Source organism: Achroia grisella, unplaced genomic scaffold (assembly GCF_030625045.1).
Source record: "Achroia grisella isolate CSIRO2021 unplaced genomic scaffold, CSIRO_AGI_Agris_v1 utg152, whole genome shotgun sequence".
Taxonomy (NCBI): domain Eukaryota; kingdom Metazoa; phylum Arthropoda; class Insecta; order Lepidoptera; family Pyralidae; genus Achroia; species Achroia grisella.
This window is the reverse complement of record NW_026712648.1, coordinates 634,307-646,313: the sequence shown is the minus strand read 5'-3', so window position 1 is coordinate 646,313 and position 12,007 is coordinate 634,307. Positions and strand designations below refer to the sequence as shown.

The 12,007-nt window shown below is 31.4% G+C and overlaps 1 protein-coding gene across 1 annotated transcript in view; it reads right to left on the bottom strand.

The window, feature by feature from the left end:
- LOC131840959 (transcription factor kayak) overlaps positions 1–11,793 on the bottom strand; it is a 54,640-nt gene extending 42,847 nt beyond the window's left edge. The window contains exon 1 of the mRNA XM_059189178.1: positions 11,340–11,793. The gene's annotated coding sequence lies outside the window, so the exon portion shown is untranslated. The remainder of the gene's footprint in view (positions 1–11,339) is intronic.
- Positions 11,794–12,007: the final 214 nt, after the last annotated feature.

The following is a 12,007-nucleotide window of genomic DNA, read 5'->3' as shown; positions in this document are numbered from 1 at the left end:
AAAATTAGTACGGCCTCTATATTTGGACATATTCTATTAAATAGAATCTACTGATTAAATTATAAATAAACAGAATAATAATCTCACCTAATTGGGCAGTGAGCATCTTGCTTCTCAAGCTACGTTCCATTATAATGGTGAGAATAGACAGTAAATCCTAAGGGTACACAGAGTCGAAATATTTTAATTCTCATGAAAAGCATCGTATGTATGTGAGGTGCTACAGACATCAAGTCGAAGTACTTTGTGATGTTTTATAGTTATTTAAGAATCTTCATATTATTATACTTATTTCTTGTAAATATATAGCATTATAAACACAAGCGACTATATATATAGCATTTTATACTTCAAGGTACTAGAAAAACACCGCCTTATCACCTATAAATGAGTGACGATTATACAAGTTGTCCGGTCAATCGATACTGTTATCACGAGCCGTCATTTCAAAGAACTTCGTGTACATAACTTTTCTCGTAATTAAGTACCAGCTTTATAATTACATCGCTCACACTTCATTTAAGTCACGTATTACCTAAACATATTCGCCACAGCGAAGAGGTATAGGCAAAGATATATATAGTCCAAATAGTATCAAAATATTCCACCTGTATGTATACTTATATATATATCTACCTATATATATATATATATATATATATATATATATATAAATAAGGACGCGAGTGGCCAATAAACAAGGTAAAATGTTTCTAAAAATTATTTAACGTGCTTTGGAAGATTTTCACAAAATCGATAGTACACTAAAGACAAGCTTATATGTAACTTTAAAAATGTTTGTCAACACCAAAAAAACTGAAATAATCTTTTCAGTCGATGTATCATCCAAGGTATTAAGCATTATGGGCAAATTCAAAGTTTTAGATAATTACATCCAAAAAGCAGTTTCAATTGAGAATTTTAATAACCGACAGGAAACTCTTTTATGGGTCTTATACATACAAATGTTGAACAACATGTTTGATTTACGCCTGAAATTGTCAAACACTAATAGATGTTAAAAAAAAAAAATACATGGCGGCATACTGCGAGTCCGTGGGGTTCGTCACGCTGGACGCGGAGGAGACTAGGAGAACCGGAAGCCGAAACAATAAATCCTGTTGGTTGCGGCAAAAGAATGTTGGACGACAAAAAGCTGGAAGGAAGGTAACCACTATAAATCTCATGCATGGCCAACTAACGCCATACACATCAATGTTCATTATTGTATAGATATCCTAAAATAATGTTAGGTTTCATGTACTGATTCTATACTGTGCCGTGTCAATATTTTTTTTGTTAAGTATGCTGTTGTTAGTTATTTCTAACATCTTCTAAAGGCTTCTCTACTCTACTGTACTCCGTCTAAGAAGTTTCTGTTAGAAAATTACAATATGCATTTATTATAGAAACAATTTACTACAATTTCGACTAACTACTTAGAAGTTTGCTACGTCAGAACCATGATATTTAGATGTCCATAAATAATAATTAAGCCCTATACAGTCAAAAATCACCTTGTTCACCTATTCTAGACATATTTGTCGTCGCGCCGCGGCTTGTTTGATGTGCGTACAGCGCGTTAATTACAGAATTAACGATGTGATACTAAGACTTTTTATCGCTTGCACTATCAATCGACCTACTTACATAGTCTATAAGTGCAACCCACAAGTTCCCGACCTTGATGTATGATGAAATTGCTTGCTCTTAATTTTAGCAAACTCCAAACAGGCCTGCAGGGTCAGAATACAATTAGTTACTCTATTAAATTCTGGTTTAGAGGAGGTCGAGCAAAATTATAGTTTTACACACTGAGTAATGCATTTGGACGAAAATGTTATATTGTATATTACATATAATGTGCCCAATAAATATGCCAATATGAGCAAATATAAATACGATTATTTTTAATAATATAAAACTGTTATCCGCAACTTGATCTGCTTTGCTCATAATACAAGATAGCCTATATCCATTCTCTTGATGGTTTCTGTAATTACATGTCTAAATGTCAAATTTCATTAAGATCCGGTTTATCGTTTAGTCATGAATATGTAAAAAATAAACAGATTTACAGATAAACTTATGAATTTACAGTATTAGTAGGGATATATAGTAGATATATAAAGACGTGAAATAACTCTTTTATTCTACGCACGAAAGGTCAAAAAGGTCCGTACCAAGTGATCCGTTTATATATAGGTAGTAATTAGACTGAGCAAAGATAAGCGTGTGTGATATAAATTTATATAGTATGACGTAACTTATATATAACCCCTAAACATATAAAATTGTATTTTATATGTTTAGGGGTTATATATAAGTTACGTCACAACAATTTGTGTAATTTTTAGACCCTCCATCTGCTGCCACAGCTGTTCACACTTCAATAGTTAATAATAATGCCACGTCACAATATCCTCTTGATGAAGAAGAGAGGAAGATATTTCTAACGTGTCGTAACGTGACTCCTCATGTTCATGAAGTTTAGACTTAGTGGAGTTCAACCCTCTTTGAGGAGTTTGTTATTCAGTGTCACACTTTACACTAGGAGGGGTCCTAACGTGTAATATTTATGGATGGTCCCTTATATAGCAGACACGGTTGATTGTAGAGTTCCATTATGCTCGCTACAATAAGGAGACAACATTCTTAGTGTGACCTGCGACCTGATTAGATACCGCGTTCCCGAGCAAAATTTTATGACCAGAGACAGACATTCTGTCTATCAAGATTCTAAGACCGGTATACAGTGACATGTCTAACAATAGTTAAAGTTATGTAATAATTTCAATATAGATATCAAGTGGTAGAGCTAGAGACTATATATATTATTTGTCACAAGTACTAAAAAAGTGTAAGATGAATCTATTTTAAGTAATTAAACAAACTATATTTTACAACAATTATATTATGGTATATATATTAGGTAACATCTAGGGTATGTTTAATCTGTATGTATCCATCAGAGAAGATCTAAATATTTACCTTTATATTAAGAAAAGTCTATGATTATGTATTAATAAAAAAATATCTATCGAATAAATATTTGTAGGTACACGAAGACTTGGAAGTTCTGGTAAATTAATATTTATGGCTACTCTGAATTTATCTAAAATTCTAAATAGTATACGAGTACATAATTGTATTGTAAATTCAGTTGTTACTGTGCAAATATAGTACAGATAAAGCAATACAGATAAATTAATTATACTTTCAGAAACGTACTTCACTGTAGCAGAAAGTTATTCAATTGTATTTTAAAAGGATGAAGGTGCTTCTTCAAATACAGCAGTAATTCAACAGGCAACTATTTAGAGCTAAACGAGGTTAGTAATAGTAACAGCTTATACAATATAGGACACAGCGATATAAACCCTGGCGCCACAACGACATCCGGAAAAGGCACATTACGTGTTCCTCCAGGCTATAACATGTATCCAAGTCTGGCAGTAATAGCAATTGTATCACAAAATATCTAATAGTTAAATTGCTCACATGATTACATTAGATCAGCTATAGACAAACTTTATCCCGCGGCTTCATCTGCTTCTTTTTAAATAGCAAAATGATAGCCATGATAGCCAGTTTCGATAAAAGACATTACGTCCTCGAGATAGAGTCAAAAATATATTCCCTCGTCTTTCGTAAAATTTTGTTCAACCGTTTAGTCATAAATAGGTAACAAATAGATAAACGGCACACTTTCGCATTCATAATTTTACTACGATTTATTTGATTACGACATCATTTTCATTAAATTATTTACTTCCAACTTGTAACCATTTCGTTTTATTAGATATTTAAATTAAATTTCAAAATGTTATTATAAATAACTTCTTTGTTTATTATAATCATAATATAGGTTAAGATCCTTTTACATACTGGTAAAGGTCACACTACAATCATTTTAATCAGATGGTAACACATCAAAATTCCAAAGCCATTCTTTCCTGTCCACTTATTTATTAAAGCAATTTTGCAGTCGACGTTATATTCATTCATGAGATACATACTTGACCGCAATTATAAATCATTCAGTTTTCTACAGTCATTCAATATCAACTTATAAATATTGGAATAGCCATTGTCCGCTGCTTGTTGTAGTTAATATAGAAAAATGTTCTTAGGGATGCTTTTTGGTAGTGAATAAAATATTTATCAAATTTCAGATTTCTAGGGTCATTAGCTTTTCCTGCGGCGTCCTCTTGATGATCAGGCAGGACTGATGATTTTGCAAGACACCTACAAAAGCATTAATATGTGAACCCAGTTCAATATTATGCATTACGTACAGTAAAAAGTGTATACTTCTGTTCTTTATTTGTTCTTGAAAAGTATTATTGTTTATATATTTAAAATATTTTTGTTGTAATTTCTGTAATCGTTCTCTTAAATAAGTAATATATTATAAGTATGTACTCGTAGATACATTAGGCCTTGTTTTAATACCTGTATCTTATTTTTTTTTTATTTTATGCAAGTCTATGCTAAAGTGTTCCGGATTGTTAAATTTCAGTTATCTAGTTCCGCATTGTATAGAATCTTCTGTACAATTTAAGAATTAAATATTATAATCAACATATGACTTACTACATAATTTTCTTATTATTTCAATTAAATATATTCTATTGATTTATTAGAATGATTCATATTTATTATACTTACAATATTTTAAACGTTTACTAATTCAATATTTTCATTACAATAAATTCATATTATTTCAGATATTATTAACAAAGTACATATGATAGTTTAGTGCGGTTTGAAATCAAAAAATGTTCATATTTTTTATAGGTAACTAAATCATAGTTTTATAAAAATAATATATGTACTAAAATAAATATGTACAAGTAATAAATCAGTTATATTTAGGTACAAATTCATTAGTAATGTTTTTTATAGTATTGTTTTACATTTATATTGATCTATGGTGTTACTGTATGTATATCGTATAAAGAAGTGCTTAAGATTATTTACATATGTATTTGTGAAGTAAACTTGATGACAATGAAATAAGTTGTGTTCAGAATCAAGTGTAAATGCGTGAATGTTAATTTATTTGACATTCTAACAGTATCTATATAACATTACTTACGGCAATGCAGATAAGATTATTTACGATGACCGTTGCATAACACTGATATGAATGATATGAATAATTCGCATCAAAATATTTCTATACAATGTATTTCTACGCAATTGGTGTGTCAAACAAGTCAGCGGTCTACCTGATGGTAAGGTAACCATCTAATCAACCAACAAACAACATTAACAGTATTACGAATATTGCGTCATCACGTCGCCAGTGGTGCCAGTGCCACCCATATATGTATTACCATCCCGAAGGACTCTGTAATTCTACTACCTTATCATACCTTTTAACCGAAACTCCGTTTACAAAACAAATCTAATGCATCTAAAATAGGACTGAGGACTTTGTAGAAAGTCAACCACTTTTACATGTAACAGGAGATGTAAGCAGGTCAATTTCTTTATTACCACTAATTCATAATATTTATATTAACAGATGTACATATATTATTTAATCGTACACCTAAATAATACAATTGTAGCCATAGAAAATTGTCGATATTGAATTGCATCTTTTTAGAAATCAAAGTTATATATAATACATGATTGAAGCGAGTTTTAATTTGTAGTTAATCCGCGTGTATAAAGAAAGATATACATTTTTCTTGACTCCGAAAACATTGCCTATTTAATATAAAATATAACATTTAATACATTAAAAACTACTTACCTACTACTTTTTAAACGACGAAACTAATACTTTATGCATTAGTTTTTTCTTTTAAAGTCTTAAAGTAAAAATTTCTAGAATAGTACATTTTATATAGCTAATACCTATTTTTACTGACTTGTTTTGCCGTTACTTCACTAGCCACAGTCATATGCAGAATATATGTATTTTAATAAAGTTATAGCTTCAACTTGATTTTAAATCTCTAACAAGTACAACAACTTTAAAAAGCTAAACTAAAAAGAATATAAGTGCTTATAGTGTATCTATTTTAGGATGTAGATGAAATTTTATTATATTATACCTCACCGCATACTTTAAGTCACTGCCCGAAACTAATTTATTGGTCGTATGTCTATCACTTAATCTTAATTAATTCCTCTAGATTATTTTTATCTTGGAAAATTTGCACTTGCAAATGGCCGCTCAGGCGTCTTTGCCTGACCCGTTTCTGGCCAAATATTGGCTTTGAGACGCAAACAACATTATCCAAGAGTCAGCTTACTTCCCTCAATATGTACACACATGGGTACGTAGATGGAAATCACTTTTATAGTACTCGCCTATAATAAATAATGCCAAATTTTACCGAGGTCAACTTGTACCAAGCCGATTGTTCAAAACAGCGTCAGGTGAATTTCCTGCTCTATTTTTTTGGATAAATCTGAATTCCAAATGAGCGGTAGAATCAAAAAGTTGACTATTCAATATTTATTATCAATATTTCAGTGAAAATTATTTTGATTAAGTGCATAATGTGTGTATTTAACTTAGTTTTGTTAACAAAACATAAAAATATAATAATTGTTCATCGATGAAATTGATTTACCATTAAAAAAGGCATTACGTCCTACTGCTGGGCGTGTCACGTTAATACGACAGTAAAACTTAACTTATAATTTATTTTGTTGTTAATGAATAAATACATTATTAGACATACTACATGATAATATATAATGAAGAGCATATTTAAATCAATATTACATAATTTATCCATCCATCCATATCAAGATATGTTAAATAATAATAAATAATTCTTGTATTGAATGAGAATTTAAATAGTAATTCATCTTTGCATAGTCAGCAAGTTAAAAGCAAATCAATCCGTGGGCGTCAATTGATTGTCCTTCGATACCCACTTGAAATGGTCGACGAGCACTCGAAAATTACCGAATACACAACAAACAGTTGGGTTTGTTAATGTTATGATGCATGTGTCGCAATGAGTTCCTCCCAAATGTAGACGTCCAATTGACCTTCTGTCAAGGACATTACAAGAAACATCGTTTTGAAACACCAAACGCGTTAATTTATTATTTCTGTAAACGCATGACTTCCGCCCTTTGAGCTGTATGTAGGAAGTGATTAAGTGCTGGAGTTTTGATAAAAAATAACAAAAGTTTGAACATATTATTCTCACGTTCACACTAACATAGGTCTGCATCGAAAATGGTAGTGCGAAGGTAAAATGTACCGTATGCGCAGTTGCTCTAACGTTGTAAATTCAATGTCCAGAAAATTAATCTCTACATACAAAACACGTTTAAGTAAATGTGTAATGGATATAATAAATGCCTATGGTACACAGTTAATATAATTATGAGTGTATCACGCGGGTATTGTTAAATGGAAGTATTTTCTATTCTCTAATTTGTTTTGTTCTTTTATTCTTCTAATCAGCGACAGTTGAGAATTTATTATTCATACCAGCTACACACATACATAGTGTTCTTGCATGTATGTGCGGGCGTATACGAACGTGGAAGTGTTTAAAACAAACATATATACTAATTAACATCCATTCAGTTGTATGGAGGCCTTGTAGAGCCGTATACATCGGCTGTATACTTACTTCTTAAAGCAGATGTGTGTACTGGAGTCGTAATTTAGATAATTTTAAAGTAAGCACTTAAAATGTTCTATTTCATACCTACTGAATATATTTTTTAACACTTATAATTTTCATCCAGGCATGCAGTAACAGATCTTGGAGTAATGAGTACCTAACTGGATTTGTCGTCTATGATAACTGACCAATATATATTTTATCAACTTATTATATTAAGTTAAATTTACAAAATTGTTTTAATAGTACGTGTAAGAGAAATACTAATATAATACTTAATTACTTGGAACCAAGTATGAAAACATGGTGTTAGTGAATAACTAAGAGATAAAAAGAGAGACTTAGAACACAACACTTTCTCTATGGACTTATCAACATTGGCACGAAATAAATATTTATCTTAGACTTGTTTGAGCATAAATTCTAAGCTTGAGCTGTGTATTTTCGTAACTAGATGGTCCAAGAGACGTGTTCGCATACTGCTACTTTCTAGAAAACTTAGCACCTCGAGAAATAGAGCTTAAAGAACAAAGATTGTATTGTTATTGCAGTGATAAGAAAACTATATATAAAATAAATTATTTGTAACTTTAAATGTTGACACAATAAGATCTGTTAATATTAAGAACCAGACTTGAAAGTTTAGATAGAGCAGCGTAAGGAGAATTGGAAAGGAATATACCTCACTTTAAGTATTTCGTGTAAGAGATTCAAAGCTAAAAAATATTCTGTGCCATTTCGTGTGTATATACCTATAGAAAAGGGAAAAAGAAGCCCTCTGGCAGTACCTACTACGATAGTATTCGTTTTATTATTTATTATATATTCATGTAGTTAGAAAAGAATTCTAACATTCTTTTGATAAGGTATAATTGATTCATTAATGGGACTTTGTACCTAAATTATATTTGGAGAGCTATTTTACTTATTTATATATAGCTGGTGATGTGAATAAAGCGAAACTTTCTTTCCATTCATTTGGTTTCATCAACCTCGCCTGTATATATTATTATATTAAACATATAACCTCTATCGAGTCCGAGGACGTTCAGTGCATTGTTAAAACAATTATATTTTGTGCCTCGTCCATCGACCGTTTATAAAAAAGACATTCATTCGAGCGTAGGCGTAGATCCATTCATATACGTCCGATTCTATGGTACGATATAGCAGTACAAATTCATTTATATGTATGTCTTGTAACTTCTTACAACTTTTCTATGATTACATAATATAATATTTTATAAAAATAAATATTTGGATTATTACTATTACTACTATTGACGTTACTTTCTAACACCAAATATTTTTAAACAACGACGTATACAAGTCAACACACTTAACATTTAAAAGTTAGCAGTGTAGGTACTGCCTGTGTATATAATGATATGCTAACAGCCTATGAGGACAAAGTAGCGGGTGACCCCATTCTGGAATGCCTAAGGATCACCCCAGATTGCAACTTGGTACAACACTACATAGTATAAAACACCGAATGAGACAAACAGAAAACCACTACGTATCGGCAAAGTAAGTAAAGATAGATATAGAAATATCTCAAATTAATAAGTAAACGTTATAATTCTCCATCACATATAGTTGCAAGACAAGAAGATAATCCACTCATGTATTAATAAAGAAGCATCACCTTCGGAAAAAACAATATTTTAAAAACTTCATTAAACAATGACTTTGTGTTCGTCTACAATTCTACAAGTTGGAACATTCTAGAATAATTTAAATAACAAATATATACGAAATTATATGTTCATGATTCTTCTTTTTTCGGTCTTTTGATGTCGACTTTTTAGTATAGAAAAGTAGGCGGTGATAAATACAATATAGATACTAAATTACCACATGCGCCCACACCCAAGAATTACAATGTTATGCAGATACCAAACTTAGAAAATATTTGTTTGTCAGAACAGCACTTTCATTCTATCTAAACTTTTGAAGAGGCATTTGCTATGTATATCTACTCTATATTATGATAGATAGGTTGTAGTCAGATACAAATAATTTAAAATATTTTTTTTATCATGCAGATAAAGTATATGTGCAATTGATTTCTGTTTGCTACAAATAGCGTTGGTTTAACTGCCAAATCTACAGACAATTACACTATTAATTACCTAGATACAGATCTAATGAGAGACTGTTATGAGCTCCTAGTACTAGAAATCTGGCAATGTCAGCATTATCAGCAAAAAATTTCATTTTATCGATATTTACGAGTTTGTATTATTCAAATAGGGTCTTCTATGGAATTGAAAATCCTTACTTGCATTCTTATAGAGAACATAATTCTATAAAAAAACCTATGTTAGTTATAATAACAGTTATTCAAGTCTCAGGCCGCTAAATTATTCAACATATTATGAATAGTTATATTTGTTTTATTTTTTACCATAACTTTCTTTATTTATATTCTTTTAATTGACTAATGCGTCGTTGCTGCAGCTTAACATATACTTTATTTGAAGTCCGGGGATCGAGACACACAATAATTTTCTAAGAAATTTTATTTGTTATAAAATTTTATCTGTAGACTACAGAACAACTGTCATCTGTAGCTATAGGTATGGTGGATAAAGTAAGTTCATATTTATTTTATATTTAATTATTAAATTCTTTAATTCAATACCTTGGATGACACGTGTTGCGTTGATAGTGAGGTAACAGATAATAGAAGTATGTAAATAATGGTTTACAAATAAATATTTTATTACATGAACTAGAATCTTCTTCATTATTTACAATTGCAAATCAAATTCTATGTATGAGATACATCTTCTTGTTATGATGAATGTATTTTGAAATTCTGATAGTCTATTTTTAAAACTATTCAGGACTTTAGATTACATACACATTGAAAGGAAACAATTAGATAATGCGTAGTATGTTTTCTTATGCCATTGGCAATGCCAAAATAATCTTATATTATAAACATTATTGTCAGTGTTACTACATTTTTTTATCATATTAGCAGCATTATTAGATTTCTCAAAGGTATAGGACTTAAGGTGCGAAATTATGTAGATACATAAGTTTTAACATGCGATGGTAAAGACTCTTTGCTGCCCTATATTATGTATATTGATTTACAATTGAATAAATTAAGTTACCTTTGGCCGTAAACTAAACAGATATCAAAATCTGTCAGACTAACTGTTGGTTACATTTAATTACATGTCAGTTAAACATCAATCCTCAACTTGTTACTAAAAGAAAGATTGTAAATTATTTGATTATTGATACTAATCCCACATACAAATTCGTTTATCTTTTTGGGTATAACAGTGGTTTTTGTATATACACAGTAATTATGTAAAAGTATGAAACAAGGAATCATCTATACATAACAATTCATGAATAAGTATTTAGATATTAAAAAGTCCAATTTGTTTACCTAAATCTCGAAACCTAAATTCCTAATCTAGTAAACATGGTACAAATCAATACTTTGATAGGATGACAGGCACTTAATTACTGAAAATCAGTAGATCAGTATTCCTATATCGGTTTAGGTTATTAGAACCTAGATGAAGGAATAAAATAAAGCATTAGCAGTTAGGTACAGATTAGAAAAATAAAGCATTTGTTATTGGTAACTTTGTAATTTGTTTTATTAGTCATTCAGAATATGCAATTAGCAACAAAGTGCGAAGAGAAAAGATATAACCTATTAACACAAGCTGAAAGCCAAGGATATACTGATTTTACCTTAACACATTGCAGGTATGGAGAATAATATCCCTGAAAAGTCCTTGTTCGCGCTTTTGGCGAAACTGTCCCCGAGTCCGAGGGCCCGCAAGACAAACAGCCTGCACAATTTCACAGAGATCAAGATGAGCACCGCAAGCCGAACTGTGTCTACAACACCCGGCACATCCACCGAACGCCGGCCGATCAAAACATAGCTCTCACAAACATTTTCGACACACAGACTCGATTTACAAAATTTATTCATCGCATCCGCCGAAAACACCTATAATTTTTATGAGCCGCACCGAAAGTACGCTAGAACGGCTGGGCCCCCGAATGTTATCGTTATCCGGCACAAATTAGCACCAATAAACTGGAAGGAAATCACCATGGGACGTTAATGCAGCTCGGCAGCCGCCGGAAAACTCGATTTCGCACGACAAACACGTGAATGCGACGCTCGCCGGCCACAGAGCCGCGCGGTAAACAGTGCGCGCGCCTCGTGAACGCACACACACATTTACATACACGTTTATTGTGCACACAGGCGCTGCAACCGGCGCGCGCATGTGCTACCGAAATAGAATATCACGTTATAATACACCAATTGAACAACGGCTACATCACATCATGCAGCGCCTTGATTGGCTAAGGGACCATTGATACCATACCTACCACAAGGCGTT